General features: G+C 43.3%; 1 pseudogene across 1 annotated transcript; it reads right to left on the bottom strand.

The window, feature by feature from the left end:
* Positions 1–361: 361 nt before the first annotated feature.
* LOC306646428 (small ribosomal subunit protein uS12-like) lies at positions 362–10832 on the bottom strand (annotated as a pseudogene). The gene is made up of 2 exons: positions 10657–10832; positions 362–894 (listed from the first exon to the last, which is right to left on the bottom strand). The product of its transcript is annotated as a small ribosomal subunit protein uS12-like (transcript).
* Between the last annotated feature and the right edge of the window lie 4810 nt (positions 10833–15642).

Genomic DNA, 15642 nt, shown 5'->3' with positions numbered 1-15642 from the left:
GAGATGTGAATTCCTGTTCCCCAAGCCACTCCATCGGCGGCATTTTGTTAAGGCAACTGGAGGCAACTAATACAGAGGGGGACGCCTAAGACCAAAGGGGCCAGTAAAACCAAAACCCACATGGAAATGTGAAGGCCTAGAACACCGGCAGGATCACTCAGGGGCTCTTCGCATCAGAGGGGATCAGAGCTGGGTTTGGGCTTGGTGACAGGTACCTGGGATTCTGAGCAGACATACAAGAGAATTCTCCAGGCAAAGGTCACACACTGGAGACAGCCCCAGGCAGGTCTTATTGATCCCTGTATCTTTTCATGGAAATGATGATTAGTTTCTGACATTTAAAAATCAGATGGTTTTACACTTTTTTTTTTTTTTTTTTTTGGAATATGAAAATTTATTACTATTGTTTTCATCAGCAAAATTTATGATCTTGGTCTTTCCTTCTTGCCTTTGTATAGGGCCAAAAGAGAGACATTGGCTACTTTAACAATCTTAAAGCGGACTCCAGGAATGTCACCAACAGCATGACCTTTTCAACCAAATCCAGCAACCAGAACTTCATCATTTTCCTCCATAAAGTTCAGGCAACTGTCATTGGGTACAAAAGCTGTGATTTTCTTGCCATTCTTGATCAGCTGGACCCTGACACCCTTTCTGATGGCAGAATTTGGCTGTTTGGCTTCAACCCCTACTTTTTCCAGCATAATTCCCTTTGCATGGGAAGCACCACCAAAAGGGCTGGCCTTCAGGACTGGGCCCAAATGCACTTTCTTGTACTGTTTATCATGCCACTTCTGGTCCCTTGGGTGACTACAGAGCTTCCTGGCAGTACGAGGACCGCGACACTTGCCTATCCTGTCGGTGCCAGGTTGGCTCAGCGAAAGCAGTTTTACACTTAAAAAAAAAAAAAAAAAAAAAAATTAGGATTTCCAAGGTCTGTAGGAAAATTAGAAGACCCACGAGCTTCCTAGAGTCAGGGGTTGGGACTTGGTTTTTCATTTGTATGTGCACCGCCAACCGGAGGGCTTCCAAGACAGGGTTTTGTGAATAGCAGGTGGGAAAATAGACCAGCGTGTTCTATCAGACTGCATCACTTTGAAATTTGGGAATTGAAAGTCTTTATGGTAATTTATGTCTTGTCATTACAGTAAAAAGAGTGTGATTCACCCGCTCAGCTTCGTTCATTGTGATTTACAGTGGAGGAAGTTACATAATTAGCCGTCTCTAGAAGGGGTGGAAGCTTCCAATATTCCAGGTAGAGCTTTTAAAAGGTTTTTTTTGTGATCTGAAACTGATTTTTTTATAGTTGTTTCTATTTCCGGAAGACATTGGAAATAGCTTTAAGTGTATGCGTGTGTTCAAATGTCTTCTCACTTGACACCCTTAGACACGCATCGGCAGCTTGTACGCTCTTTCTTCACTGTAATGAAAAACCTCATTATAATTTGCACATCAAACAAGAGGGGCCGGTTCCTCTGGCTGGGGGAGACTTGATTGAATTTCTAGGCTTTTGAGAAACTCACAACATTCTCAGTTGTTCATGTTCCTTATACATAATACCTGAGACAGAATTAGCAACAGAATTACTGTTCAGGTCTGGTTTTGCTCTTCTTCCAAAGCACTTTGCATGTTTAAAGAGACTTCTCCCTCTTCTCGGGTTAAATTAACACTTGGAAAGGCCCCAGCCCTTGGGTGATAGGCACATCCTCTCCATCCAAGGCAGCTGAAGCTGGAGAAAGCTGGTGTAGGCTGTTCCCACCTCAGCCTCCTGATGTGGAGGCCTCCTGTCCAGGCTGTGTGGAGCATGCCTCAGGGCCTTTGACTCCCCCACTCCCAGGTCCCAGTCCAAGATCCATCAATGACCTGACAATAAGTATCGTCCATGTGCCACCTTCCGAAGTCCTGCCTCACCTCCCTATAGACAGGGATCCGTGGGGGTAGGGATAGGCACCACGGTGAACCTGCAATAACAGAGCCATGACTAGCATTTGTGGGGCCTGCCTATGCTGGGCAGTGGACTAAGGGTAGGTACATATGCTTATTGTGCCCATTTAGCCATCAAGAAACTGAGGCATAGAGTTGCCCTTTGTCACACAGTGGAAAATAACAAAGCTGGTCGTTGAACCCAGGCAACCTCGCCCCAAAGACCTAAAGCCACACACACGTTCGTCCGAACTCACATCTTGTTCCAGAGAGGATTTACGATGGCTCACAGAGACACATGCAGAGAAGGTAAATTTTTAAATCAACAGGAAGGTAAATCAGGACAACAGGAAAATGAGGTCAGGAAAAACCAAGTGGAGCCAACAGTGATCACTGTACACAAAACAAGAGCCAGCAGCACAGTGTCTGCCCCACAGCTGGAAACGTGTGGCCCCATCCGGAATCCGAGTCATTTCTAAGCACAGCTGATCTGTGCCACTGAGCTGCTGGCCACTTCAGGGCTGGGTGGACCATCAGCAGTTTTTGTCTCTCCACAGTATATATCTGATGAATGTCGATGACGTGAATTTGTCCCCTCGATCCTGCTAGCTCTCCATCTCTGAGGCCCTGGAGAAGTTCCTACCTTCTCGGCACCTCCCAGGACCCACCCTGGGGGAAGAAGAGTGATTCCGCTGGTTGGGAGAGGCGCTTTAAAAGGTCTGCTCTCCTGGGCTCTTCCTCTTGGCATTGACTTACTTTCTGGCTCCTCCTGGCAGGGCAGACCCCACCATGACAGGGGGTGAGCCTGCAGGAACCAGAAGTCCTCCAGCTGTTCTGTCATCCTGTGACCCTGAAAGGAAGTTCTGTTTGTAATGAGGCCACAGTCAGCATACTATGGACAGAAGTCCTGGAGTCAGAAAGAAACTGGGTCCTCAAGGACATCACGGAGAGGCTGGTCCAACTGCCCTGATGACCTCAGAGTGTGTAGATGCCCACGTACACGAGCCCATCAACTTCCTTATTGTTAAAGCCAGTTTGGTTGGATATTTCTTCCACTGCAAGCATTATAACTGCTCAAGGTGTTATGCCCAGTTTAGAGATGAGGAAACCAGTATCCAGGGATGAAGTAACTTGCCTGAGGTCATGTAGTGAGTGTAGCAGGGCTCGGCTTGGAACCGGTGCCTGGCTATGGGTTCCACACCCAGCAATTAATCTGGCTGTTCAATAGGAGAACTGATTCATGTATTTCAAGATTATAAGAACAGCTCAGACATGTTTAACTTAACTAAAAACTGGCATTAGATTTCTCACACTTCCTCTAGGAGTTCAGAGCTGGGCCATTTCCTGTGTAACAGGGATCTCCAGAACATCAAAGACTTCACAAATCACGGTAATGCCAAATCAGGCAGATTTATTACTGGTTTTCAGGGTTGACATCGGTACTTTTTCTCCATTTTTTTAAAGCACGCAGTAATGATGACAGAGTATAAAACAAATATATACACCAGTTAGTGGCTTCCAATTTTCTCTTATCACAGCTGACAAATGTCCTGCACCTTGTGGGAAGAGTGTGGGCGAGAAGAAGGCACTGAACTGGCAGTGGATTTTCATACTGTAGACTTAAAAAAAAAAAAAAAAGTGAATGCAACTATATAATGAGCAAAAGCCTGAGACCTTCTTCTAGCTTAAAATCTCAGCATTGAGCTGGGCGCAGCGGCACATGCCTGTAATCTCAGCGACTCCAGAGGCCAAGGCAGAAGGATCACAAGTTCAAAGCCAGCCTCAGCCAAAGTGAGGTCCTAAGCAACTCAGTGAACCCCGTCTCTACAAAAATAGGGATGGAGATGTAGCTCAGTGGTTGAGTGCCCCTGAGTTCAATCCCCAGTATCCACCCCCCAAAAAATTCTCAGCATTGGACAGGATGTGGAGGGCATCTGGTCTAGTCTCCCACCTGTAGCAGGTAGGAGTTCCTTCCAGATTATCCCTGTCGGTTATCCAGCTTTCCCTTAAAGATGCAGGGAAGAACAGGGGCTTTTCTCCTTTCTGTTGCTGGAGAAGTTGTTCATACTGAACTGACTTCGAACTTACATTTTGTTATAAACAAAGTCACTCTTCTTCAAAGCAGAATGGATACCAGCTCCTTAAAAGAGAAACAGTGACAAATATCTGTTACTGCATTGTACTTCCAAAAAGATGTTTTGCTGAGACACTGCTACTAGCTATCCCCCTGCAGCGTGACTAGATCTTTTTAACCCTTGTCCCCTAACTCACTTTGGATAGATTGAGTACATGTCCCGTCCATGAACTTGAGGTAGCTCAGTGTGTGTGTGTGTATATATATATATATATATTTTATATATTTATATATATATAAAATATAATTTTTTTTCAAAAGTGCACATTTGTTTAAAACAGTACTATGAAGTTAATAATGAGCCAGTGCAGTGGCACAGGCCTGTAATCCCAGTGGCTTGGGAGCTGAGGCAGAAGGATGGCGAGTTCAAAGCCAGCCTCAGAAATTTAGTGAGGCCCTAAGTAACTCAGTGAGACCCTGGGTCGAAAAAATAAAATATGAAAAAGGGCTGTGGATGTGGCTCAGTGTTTAAGTACCCCTGGTTTTCAATCCCCAGTACCAAAACAAAATTTTTAAAGCTAATAATGAAAAATAGCAGCAATCTCACAACCACCTGCAAATCTTCTAGCTATTTCCTCTGGCACTTACATTTCTAATGTGTTGATACTTTTTTTTTTAACAGTGCTAGGGATTGAACCCAGGGCCTCATGTATGCTAGGCAAGCACTCTACCACTGAACTACATCCCCAGTCCTTTTTTAAAATTTTATTTTGAAGCAGGGTCTGGCTAAATTGCCAGGTTGGCCTCAAACTCAGGATCCACCTGAGTGGGTAAGATTACAGACGTGTACCATGCCCGGTTAAGCTGCATTTTCTAATCAGTGAGAGTCCTCCATCTTCAAAACTTTCCCAAGCAGCTTCATTTAACATGATTCCGTTCTGGGTACTTTCCCCCATGAGACTGTACACTTTCGAAGATTCAGTTATACAAAGTGCTATCTCCCAAGGAGGGGAAGCCTATGTGAGAAAGAGCCATTGGAGCCATAGGGGTGGTTTGCTGAGAGAGCTGACTCCCTTCTTGTCTTTCAATAGAGATGAATACGGAGCTGGGGAGATAGCTCAGTTGGTAGAGTGCTTGCCTTGTAAGCACAAGGCCCTGGGTTTGATCCCCAGCACCCCCCCACCAAAAAAAAAATAGAGATGAATACACCTCTGCTTAGTCACATCTGTCAGACTTTCAGCTTGTCCTTTGCAAATCAGGGGGCTCCACCAAAAGCCAGCAGCAGCAGAGGCAGCCAAAGACTCTATTGTAGGCCAGGCTGGTAACAGCTAAGGGGAGGATTCTGCAACCTACAAAGGACTTTTAAACATTTGATCCCTAAAACAACTGGGTTCAACAAAGACAGTAGCAAGTATTTGTCCAGAGCATACACAGTGAGTCAGATCCTAGTGACACGCCCAAATGTCTCATCTTACTGGGTCCACACAGCTCATCCTCTGATGTTGACATTATTGTCAACACCTCTGGTCCCCCCAAACAGGAAAACTGGTCTCACTAATAATAATAATAGTCAGACTAATAATAATAGGTTAATAAGTGGCTGTGCAGGGGTTGAACCCCAGGAACCAGATTCTAGTGTCTATACTCTTACCCACACCAGAAAAGTTCTTCTTCCTTCCTATCCACAATCTATCACAAGTCACCCACCTAGTAATGGGGGCACTGTGTTAGCTTTTGCATTACTATGGCCAAAATACCTGACAAGAACAACTTAGAGGAGGAAAAGTCTCAGAGGTCTTAGTCCCCAGATGGCCGACTCCATTGCTCTGGGCCTGAGGTGAGGCAGAACATCAAGGGCCCAGCAGAGGAAGGCGGCTAGCTCATGGAGAAGTCAGAAAGCAGAGAAGAGGGGTCCGCAGGGAAGATGCACCCTTCCAGGGCACTACCCAGTGACCCATCCCCTCTAGCCACACCTGCCTGCCTGTGGTCACCACCCAGTCATCGAAACTAGGATGAACTGATTTGGTTACAGCTCTCAAAATCCAATCATTTCACCTCCGAATATTTCTGCATTAACACAGGAGCTTTTGGTGAACGCCTCATATCCAAACCATGACAGGCAGAAAAAGAGCCAGAACTCAGGATATCCGAGACCTGTGTACCCCACACACTACACTACCTCCCTTGGTTATCCTATAGACCCCACAAAACCAGGACCACCAAGTTTTATCTTTTGGGCAGGCTAGGATTAGGGTGTAACCAGTGACAAAATGTAATTGGTTGCCAAATACCTCAGAAACTTAAAAAAAAAATAGATTAATGAAATATTTTTTAAAATCACAATTGATACTAAACCTACAAGGAATAAAATGTCAAAAACTTAAATCTAAGTAACCTCCGTTTCATCCCAGATTTCTCTTCAAGGCCTTTTGCCTATTTTGCCAATTCTTATTGATTTCGGTTCCTTCATGCCTTGATCTTGAAGTTATACTTGAAAATTTTAAGATGTAACTCACACTTATTCTAGGGGTATTTACATTGACTATCTCAGGCTTGAAAGAATTCAATTTTATAAGAAATGTCAGAATTGAGTCAGGCAAGGTAGCAAATGCCTGTAGCAACTTGAGAGACTGAAGCAGGAGGATCCAGGTTGGAGAACAGCTGTAGCAATTTACTGAAATCATGTCTCAAAATTTAAAAATAAGGTATGGGGATGCAGACTTGGTTTCAATCCCCAGTATTAAAAAAAAAAAAAAAAAAAAAAAAAAAAAAAAAAGGAAGGAAGAAAGAAAGAAAGAAAAGAAAGAAAGAAAGAAAGAAAGAAAGAAAGAAAGAAAGAAAGAAAGAAAGAAAGAAAGAAAGAAAGAAAAGAAAGAAAGAAAGATTGATTTGGAAGAAGTGGAGAAAGGGCTTGAAAAGAAATTTGGGGTGACATTGAACTTGCCTTTATTTATTTAAAATTTTGACTTTTAAAAATATTTTTAGGGACTGGGGAGATAGCTCAGTTGGTAGAGTGCTTGCCTTGTAAGCACAAGGCCCTGTGTTCGAACCCCAGCACCCCCCCAAAAAAAAAAATATATATATATATGTATGTATTTTTAGCTGTAGATGGACACAATATCTTTATTTTATTTATTTTTTTAATGTGGTGCTGAGAATCAAAACCAGTGCCTCACACACTAGGTGAGTGCTCTACCACTGAGCCATGACCCCCCACCCTAAATTTTGACATCTTATTCATCATGTTTTTTAATATCCCAATCTGAATTTTTTTAAATGATTCGATTGGAGTTTGTGGGCAAGCTCTTTAATTTTGTTTACATTTAATAATACAAGGCCTGATAACCAGTGAAGGTGAACCATTTTCAAAAGCAATAACCCTAATGCAAAGTTTGAAACGGCCTGGCAGGAAGCTAGCAGGACACCGGGTCAGGTCCCGAGGTCTGAGCACTGGCTTGAGACAACTTTCTGCACAGTTCTGTAACGGAATATGTCGGTGTCTCAGAGCACTTTATAAACTGCCCAAGGCCAAAGAGCCAGCAAGCGGAGAGCTGGGCTTCCAACCTGATTTTTCTCTGCATCCTCAACCCTAGGCAACAGTCTGCTTCTATGGAGAACCAGAAGGAACAGGATAGAGAGTGGAGGTGTCGAATAGACTAGGCGATCTGTGTAATGAAATTCCATTTTATTGCTTTTCAATACTGATAAAAACCCAAAGAGACAAGTATGTTTTAATATGTGAAAACAATAGAGAGCAGAGGAGGAAGGCATAATCTCCTAGTGGAGGCTGCAGGAAATCTGCACAGGTCTCTAAGTCTCGCCTTCTCCTTTGGCAAGGAGAGAGGAGGCCATGATTGAGGTGGTAGCAGCCCCAGATGGGAACAGCAGGGGCCACTGAGTCACCACATGAAGTGGCCACCTCAGAGAGCCACTTGACTTGCTGCGGACTTCAGGTCGGTGAGAAGTAAACTTTCCCGTGATCTGGGATCATTCCTGCAGCACTATCTTAAACTTTCCCAGCTGACAGTCTCCAGCTCAGCAAGTCCTTCCTTCTTCCATGCAAGGAGATGTTCCTGACTGGATTTCCCCCAAGGGCTGAATGGAATCCATAGTAGTGAAGTTTGTACTATTCAGAATTGCCTAAGAAGCTTGGGTGTGATGGTACAGGCCTGTAATCCCAGTGACTCAGGAGCCGAGGTAGGAGGATTGCAGGTTCAAGGCCAGCCTCAACAATTTAGTGATACCCCATCTCAAAATAAGAAATAAAAAGGACTGGGGGTTGTAGCTCAGTGGTAAAACAACCCTGGGTTCAATCCCCAGTACAAAGAAGAAAAGAGAATAGAATTATCTAAGAAAGCAACTAAAATTGTATAGCTATGGACCACCTTTCCCTTGGGCACACAGAAAAGAAACAGAAGGAGTCAGAAGAGGAGAATGCCAGGTGATAAAGAAGAGAAAAGGAAAAAACATTTTTCACACCTTATTGTGCTGGCAACTCACCTCCATTAACTTAGTTAATCATCACAACTCTAAGGAGATATTTATAGTGTCACTTTTACCACAGAAAAAAAGAGAGAGACACAAAGAGTTTCCCAGACATACACAGCTGGTAGATGGTAGTTTAGAAACTGAAATCTAGATGTGCTAACTGCCAACTGTCTGGTCATTTATCTCATCAGATGGAGAAACGCAGAGTGAGATGAGCAAAGAGCTGCTCCTCAGCCCCCCCACATGCTAAGGCCAGTTGGCAGTGGGTAAAAGGGGTGCAAAAGCAGCCAGGACCTGCTGAGCAGGGCAATCGCCACTGTGGCGTGGGTCCTGGCAGCCAGCCAGAGTCCATCCACGTCCAATTGAGCTGCTCTGCAAGGCAAAGGGAGGTGCCATGAGGAGAGCCGGGCTTGAAGTCTGAGACCTGCCCCAGTCGCACAGGCTAAGCCAAGGTAACTGGTTCAAGTCTTGGTTCTGCAAGTTTCAATCAGGGATAAGTATGGAAAGCAGGTGGAAACTCTAAGGGCTCTGTAAATTCAGGCTTGATCCAGTCTTATGCCTTGACACCCCCTGGGGCACATTTGCAGGCACAGCCATACCAGGCCTGTGGTGTGGTTAGACAGACGTGAGAGATGGTTTCATGTCTCTTCTCAAAAAGACACATTGGGCCAATGTTATTGAAGGAGACCCTGATCTTTGATCCAATCGTTTTCTAAGTATGACTTGTGCAAACCTCAGGTCTCCGACTGTTAGGAAACCTCTTGGCTGTTAGGTTCATCCTAACTCTCTTCTCCATGCTAAATTTCTCTCCCAAAGAATGAGAGGACAAAGGGCAATGGGGCTGGGCGTGAAGTCCCTCACACACCACAAGGATTTATAAGAATATGCCCATTTCCGCAGACAAGCTGCCCCAGAGAGGGCGGGCAAGGAGATCTCTTTTTGTCAGCTACCGAGAGGTCTGACTCTCCTGTCCATGAGGTTTCCCCAGCCCAGGGAGGAGAGTGGAGCTAAATATATTGCAATTAGCAATCAAACATCTTGCATTTACTCAAATCAAGCCACAGCTATATTATGTAATATTAAACATAGGCAACAGCTGCCTTTGTAGGTTAAAAATAGTACAACCTAATAAATTTTATCACTTGACAGATTACAGGAAAGAACATGTTCTCTCAGAAACTTTTAATATTTCTCGCTCCATACCTTCCTGCTTTGTCTTTAAAAGTATCAAGTATGAGTGAAAAGATGGAATAAAAATATACACTTTAAGTTTCAAGTTTTTTCTCAAACAACAAGTAAAATATAATTTCTTGTACATTAGATATATGGGCCTCTGCTAAGTGCTAGGAATAGGGGGAAGGTGTACACCCATAATACTTATCCTTTTCTCAGGAAGAAAAGACAGAAAACAAGACTGTTACCTTGCTTTATATTAAATAAAATGAAAAAATGACACAAAACTAAAATCAAGCACCCCCCATAAACACAAACAAACCCCACTCTGAACCACTATAATACAACAAAAGATATTAAATTAGGTGATAAAGGTCCTCCTCTTTGGATTTTATTATTGGGTATTATTCCCCATAGAAACAAATTATTGGTCAATTACAAATGTATTGAAGCATAAAATACTTTATTAAGGCCGTGATTGTTCTGGTGTGGTTTCTAAGATGTCTGCACCTTGGTGGGTTCATTTTCACTGCCTTTAACTCTATGCCACTTTTATTCCACGGAAGCGATTAGCATATCTTCATACTTAATAACAAATTATTGGATCTATTATATACTTAAGTTCTTGGCTATGACCATGTAATTAGATCCCTGGGTGCTTTAAAGGAGAAGAGCTTCATATAAATTGAGATAAAACAATAAAAGCATATGAGTTGGCTGCCAATATGTCTCACGTTTACAACACCCAGCGAGGGTACCCAGTAGGCACTTAAGGAATGCACAGGGGTGGGTGGTGGGGAGCTTGGGGTTTTATGTGGGGGACAATATTGAATTCACCCAGCTTAGCTGTAAGTCAGCGTAAATTGATGACATTTTAACAAACTCTAGGGTAAAATAAATAACAGGATAATTTTTCTCCTGGAAAGGTTTTTTCATGCACAGAAGGAAAGGGAGCTCAGTCCACCTCGGCGGCCAGGACCTCGCTCAGCCCCTCTCACTTCCTCTTGGTACAAATGGTGTCCCCAACTTTCTCTTGGTGAAATGTCTCAGACTCCCGCATCCAGGGAGCCCCGGAGCGGCCCCCTGGCCACCGGCCACCGCTCACTTCTAGGAGAAAACCGCGCTCGGTGGGTTTTGCGAGGCCGCGGAGGTGGCTGTGCCCCGCCTGCTTCATTCTTGGTCACCTTGTCCGGACTCAGGGCCACAGCACCGAGCATGGCTGCTGAGATCAAGGGCAGACCTCAGGATAATTTTACACAAGCTATAATAAAAACCCTGGTCACAAACTTTCAGAAATATCAAGGAAAAGCAAGTTTAGTTTAAGTGCAAAAGAAAGAGAAGCTAAATGACTCCATTCGCTGATAACAGACTAGAAGAAATAAAGCTCGTGGTTACCTGGACGAATAAAGAGTCATTAATCCGATAGGCCGCGGACCATCGCACCCCCATTTGGCATCAAAGCAGAGCAGTGGCCTTCAGCCTCTAAGTCCCCAGCTGTGCCTTTGTGAGTCCTAGTGTTCAGCAGCTTTGCCAGAACAAGCGTGACCCTTCTGGTTTTCTTATCTCTTTCCTTTTTTTTTTTTTTTCCCTTTCCTTTTCCTCTTTCAAGCAGTTTTAATTTGATTTTTTCCTTATGGGGGATTGAACCCAGGGTCACACTACCACTGAGCCACTCCCAGCCCTTTTCATTTTTATTTGGAGACTGTCTTGCTAAGTTGCTCAGGCTGGCCTCAAACTTGGGATCCTCATGCCTAAGCCTCCCAAGTACATGGGATTTACAGGCATGCAGGCCTCACCAACCCTAGCTAATTTTTAATATAATTTAGCAGTTCCCTAAGCATTCTAAATTCAGCTGAGTCTCACATTTGATTTTTTTTTTTTTTTTCCTGTGGTGCTAGAGTTGGAACCCAGGGTCTTGTGCATGTGAGGCAAGCACTCTACCAACTGAGCTACATGCCCAGGCCTCAAAACTTGATCTTCATTTTTCATTTTCAAAATTCCACAGCTCTAAATAATATTTTTTGCTTGCTTGAAAAAAACTTTTTTTTTTTTTTTTTTTTTGCCATGCTGGGGATCGAACCCAGGGCCTCTTGCTTGACAGGCAAGCACTCTATCAACTGAGCTATCTCCCCAGCCCCCAAAAACATTGTTTTTAACAAAACAGACTAAAAATACCAGCACACCTCCCAACAAGAATGAACAAAATTAATGGACCTTTTGCCATTAAAAATAATAATTAGTGGGGGGTGGGAGGGAGGCAAGAATGGAGGAAGGAGGGACTGTATAGAGGAAAAAGAGGGGTGGGAGGGGTGGGGGGAAGGAAAAATAACAGAATGAATCAAACACCATTACCCTGTGTACATGTATGATTACACAAATGGTATGCCTCTACTTCATGTACAACCAGAGAAACAAGTGTACCCCATTTGTTTACAATAAAAAATAATAATAATAATTAGTGCCAGGTGTGGTGGCACATGCCTATATCCCAGAGGCTTGGGAGGCTGAGGCAGGAAGACAGTGAGTTCAAAACCAGTCTCAGCAACTTAGCTAGGCAACTCAGCAAGACCCTGTCTCTAGTAAAATACAAAAAAGGGCTAGGGATGTGGCTCAGTGGTGAAGTGCCCCTGGGTTTAATCCCAGTACTAAATAATAAATAATAATTAATTAATTATTATTATTATTATTATTAGAAGCAATAAAATATTACAGATAAAATGAAAGACTTGTGCCCCTGACTTACTCTCTTCCCCTCCTAGTGTGTCCTTCTGCTTCTTGTCCTGAACTTCAGCGTGCATGTGAATTGTGCTGCGGGTTATTATTTTACCTTTACATGAATGTGCATTCTTCTGTAAGTGCTGTTTTCCCTCAGCACTGAGCTCAGGTCTTGTGGGTACAAAGACACAACATTTATTCCTTTCACTGACCCTTTAGTTTCACCAAGTAGGCATTACTGAGTATGTTTATTCCCAGCTTGACGGCCATTCAGGTAGTTTTCAATTTGTTGGTATTTCAAATGATGCTGAGCCTCCACAGAATACAGTGGCTTCAGCTTTCGTAGGTATGACCGAATTGCTCTACATAATGGCCACATCCAATTTACTCTCCCACTAGCAGCTCCTGTAATAAGATCTCCCATTTCCTTACATCCTCTCAACCCTCAGCCTTGTGACATTCCCCCAACCCTCCAAGATTGGGTCTCCCTAAGTTGTCCAGGCTGACCGACCTCAAGCAATGCTTCTGCCTCAACTTCCTGAGTACCTGGGACTTCACATGTGTGCCTAGCAAGACTTTTTGATTCCTGCAAATCTGATGGAAACTCTTGGAGGTTTTTACTTTCATTTCCCTGATGACAGGTATGCACCACAACACCCGGCTCTTTTTCTTCTTAACTTATAGTTCTTTGTATATTTTCAACATAATCTTTTATCTGCTGTATTTGTTGCAAATATCTTCTCTTGATCTGTCATCAGCCTTGTAATGCTTTTTATGCAGATGATCTTCATTTTGATGAACTGAGATGTATCCACTTTTCGAGTTTGGATTTTTGCATCAAATATAAGAAATCCTTGATGGTTCGTAAGGTAATAAAAATATTGTGAAGTTTTGTTTTTTACATATAGGTCTTCAGTCCCATTGAGAGTTTATTTCCATGTAGTAGATAAGGGAGAGATAATTTTATTTTTTATTTTTTAGATAGTCTGCTATCCCAGTAGGGCCATTGGTATGACATCCCAAGTCCCAGGTATATCTAGCATAGTTTCTGGGTTGCTCAATATTATTTTGTATATCTTTTTTTTTTTTTTTAACCTTTCCTACTCAACTGCCTGGATACAATACGTCTATGAACTGGTTGTTTGATTTAATCAAAATTTGCACGGAATGCCAGAATTCTTTTCTTGCTTCAGGAAAGGGCACTGATGGAGTGGGGACTGCACCTTTCTTTAATGGGGTTTAGAGAATGTTAAATAAAACAAAGAATTTGATCGGGAGGGATTGGAAGTATGGGGAAATTAGAGTGTACCAGGCACAGTCTGCACCTAGTATAGCTCATTTAATCTTCTCAACAGCACTTTGAAATCTGTTTTATTAGTTCCCACTTTACAAATGGGAAACAAGAGCCAGAGGAGTTCAGTAACCTGCTCCACACCCCACGGTGAGTGGGTAGCAGACTGGGTACTAACACATAAGCCTGTCTCTAAAGACCTTGAACTTTCTACTTTGCCACAAAATTTAAAGACAGTTGAGCTGCATGGGACCACCTTATCTGACAAACAGTACTTCTCATCTCGGAGATGTTACTGCACCTCAAGTCCTTTGAGTTCAGGGCTGGGTCCAGAAGAGGACCTGCCGCCTAACTCACACAGCTGAGCATCTGCAGCCATGCCCCTGGTTTACGTCCACCACAACAGTCCTGCAAAGTAGGGGTTATTATTCTACAATTCCAGAGGAGGCAGCTGGACCATGGAGAGGATAAGCATTTTCCCAGAACCACACTACCACCAAGATGTACCACCAGGGCTGCTGTGGTCTACATGCCTTCATGATGTATAGTGTGCCCGTACGAATATGTAACAACAAATCCCACCATTATGTACAACTCTAATCCACCAATTAAAAAAAAATATGGGGGAAATATTTTTTAAATTTATTTTTATTATAAACAAATGGGATACATGTAGTTTGTTTGTACATGGAGTAACAGCATACCATTTGCATAATCATACATTTATATACGGTAATGATGTTTGATTCATTCTGTTATTTTTTCCTCCCACCCCTCTTTTCCCTCTATACAGTCCCTCTTTCCTCCATTTTTGCCCCCCTCCCACCCCCCATATGTGTCATCATCCGCTTATTATTGAGATCATTTGCCTTTTGGATTTTTGAGATTGGCTTCTCTCACTTAGCATGATATTCTCCAATTTCATCCATTAGCCTGCAAATGCCATAATTTTATCATTCTTTATGGCTGAGTAATATTCCATTGTATATATATATGCCACAGTTTCTTTATCCATTCATCAATTGAAGGACATCTAGGTTGGTTCCACAGTCTGGCTATTGTGAACTGAGCAGCTATGAACATTGATGTGGCTGTATCTCTGTAGTATGCTGATTTTAAGTCCTTTGGGTATAGGCTGAGGAGTGGGAGAGCTGGGTCAAATGGTGGGTCCATTCCAAGCTTTCTGAGGAATCTCCACACTGCTTTCCAGAGTGGCTGCACTAATTTGCAGCCCCACCAGCAATGTATGAGTGTACCTTTTTGGGGGAAATATTTTAACTACAAAAAAGAAAAGAAAAAGAAAGGCAGTTCCTGCCCTTCCCCCTGGGTCCCGGGGCAGATGCAACGCCTTGTGTGGGGCTTGACAGAGCACAGGTGCGATTTCAAACCCCATGGGCACCTCAGACAATGCCCTTGTGCAACCCCAGCCTGCCAACTGTTCCATAGAGACCCTGAGTAGGCCTTGACCCTAGGTTGTTCTAACTCCAAGACCTTGTTCCCTTCTCCTCCGTCTCATTGTTTTACATCAGTGCCTCACTAACTTTTCTGCTTCCAGACTACTTGGTTGAGGCAAAAAGTTCCAAAGGCCCACCCATTTCAGTCTTCCAACGGAAGAGCCACTAAGTAACAAGAAGGAACTGTTACGTGCATGGAGACATGTAAGTTTTACTTAGCTGTAGCTATTGTTCATTCATATTTGAGCCAATTCCTACGAGTCATGAAATCTGTCATTCAGTGTCATTCAGAAATAAGCCAAAGTAGTGATGCCAAGTGTTGTCACAGCTGCACCTTTCAGGGTAGGATGAGAGAGAGTCCTCTGCCTACTTGATCATGGTGCTAATTGCAAATTTCTGAATTACTAGTAAGTGGACGTGAGTGGCACATAAAAATCGAAGTCCAGGAAGAGATGCATTTTTGGATTAGCTCATAACCATCAGACACTTCACTGGGAGAACCATTTCCTTAAACAACAAGAAAA

This window comes from Sciurus vulgaris (assembly GCF_902686455.1).
Source record: "Sciurus vulgaris genome assembly, chromosome: 16".
NCBI classification, from domain to species: Eukaryota; Metazoa; Chordata; class Mammalia; order Rodentia; family Sciuridae; genus Sciurus; species Sciurus vulgaris.
The sequence above is the reverse complement of the archived record's forward strand: the minus strand, read 5'-3'. Positions and strand labels throughout refer to the sequence as shown.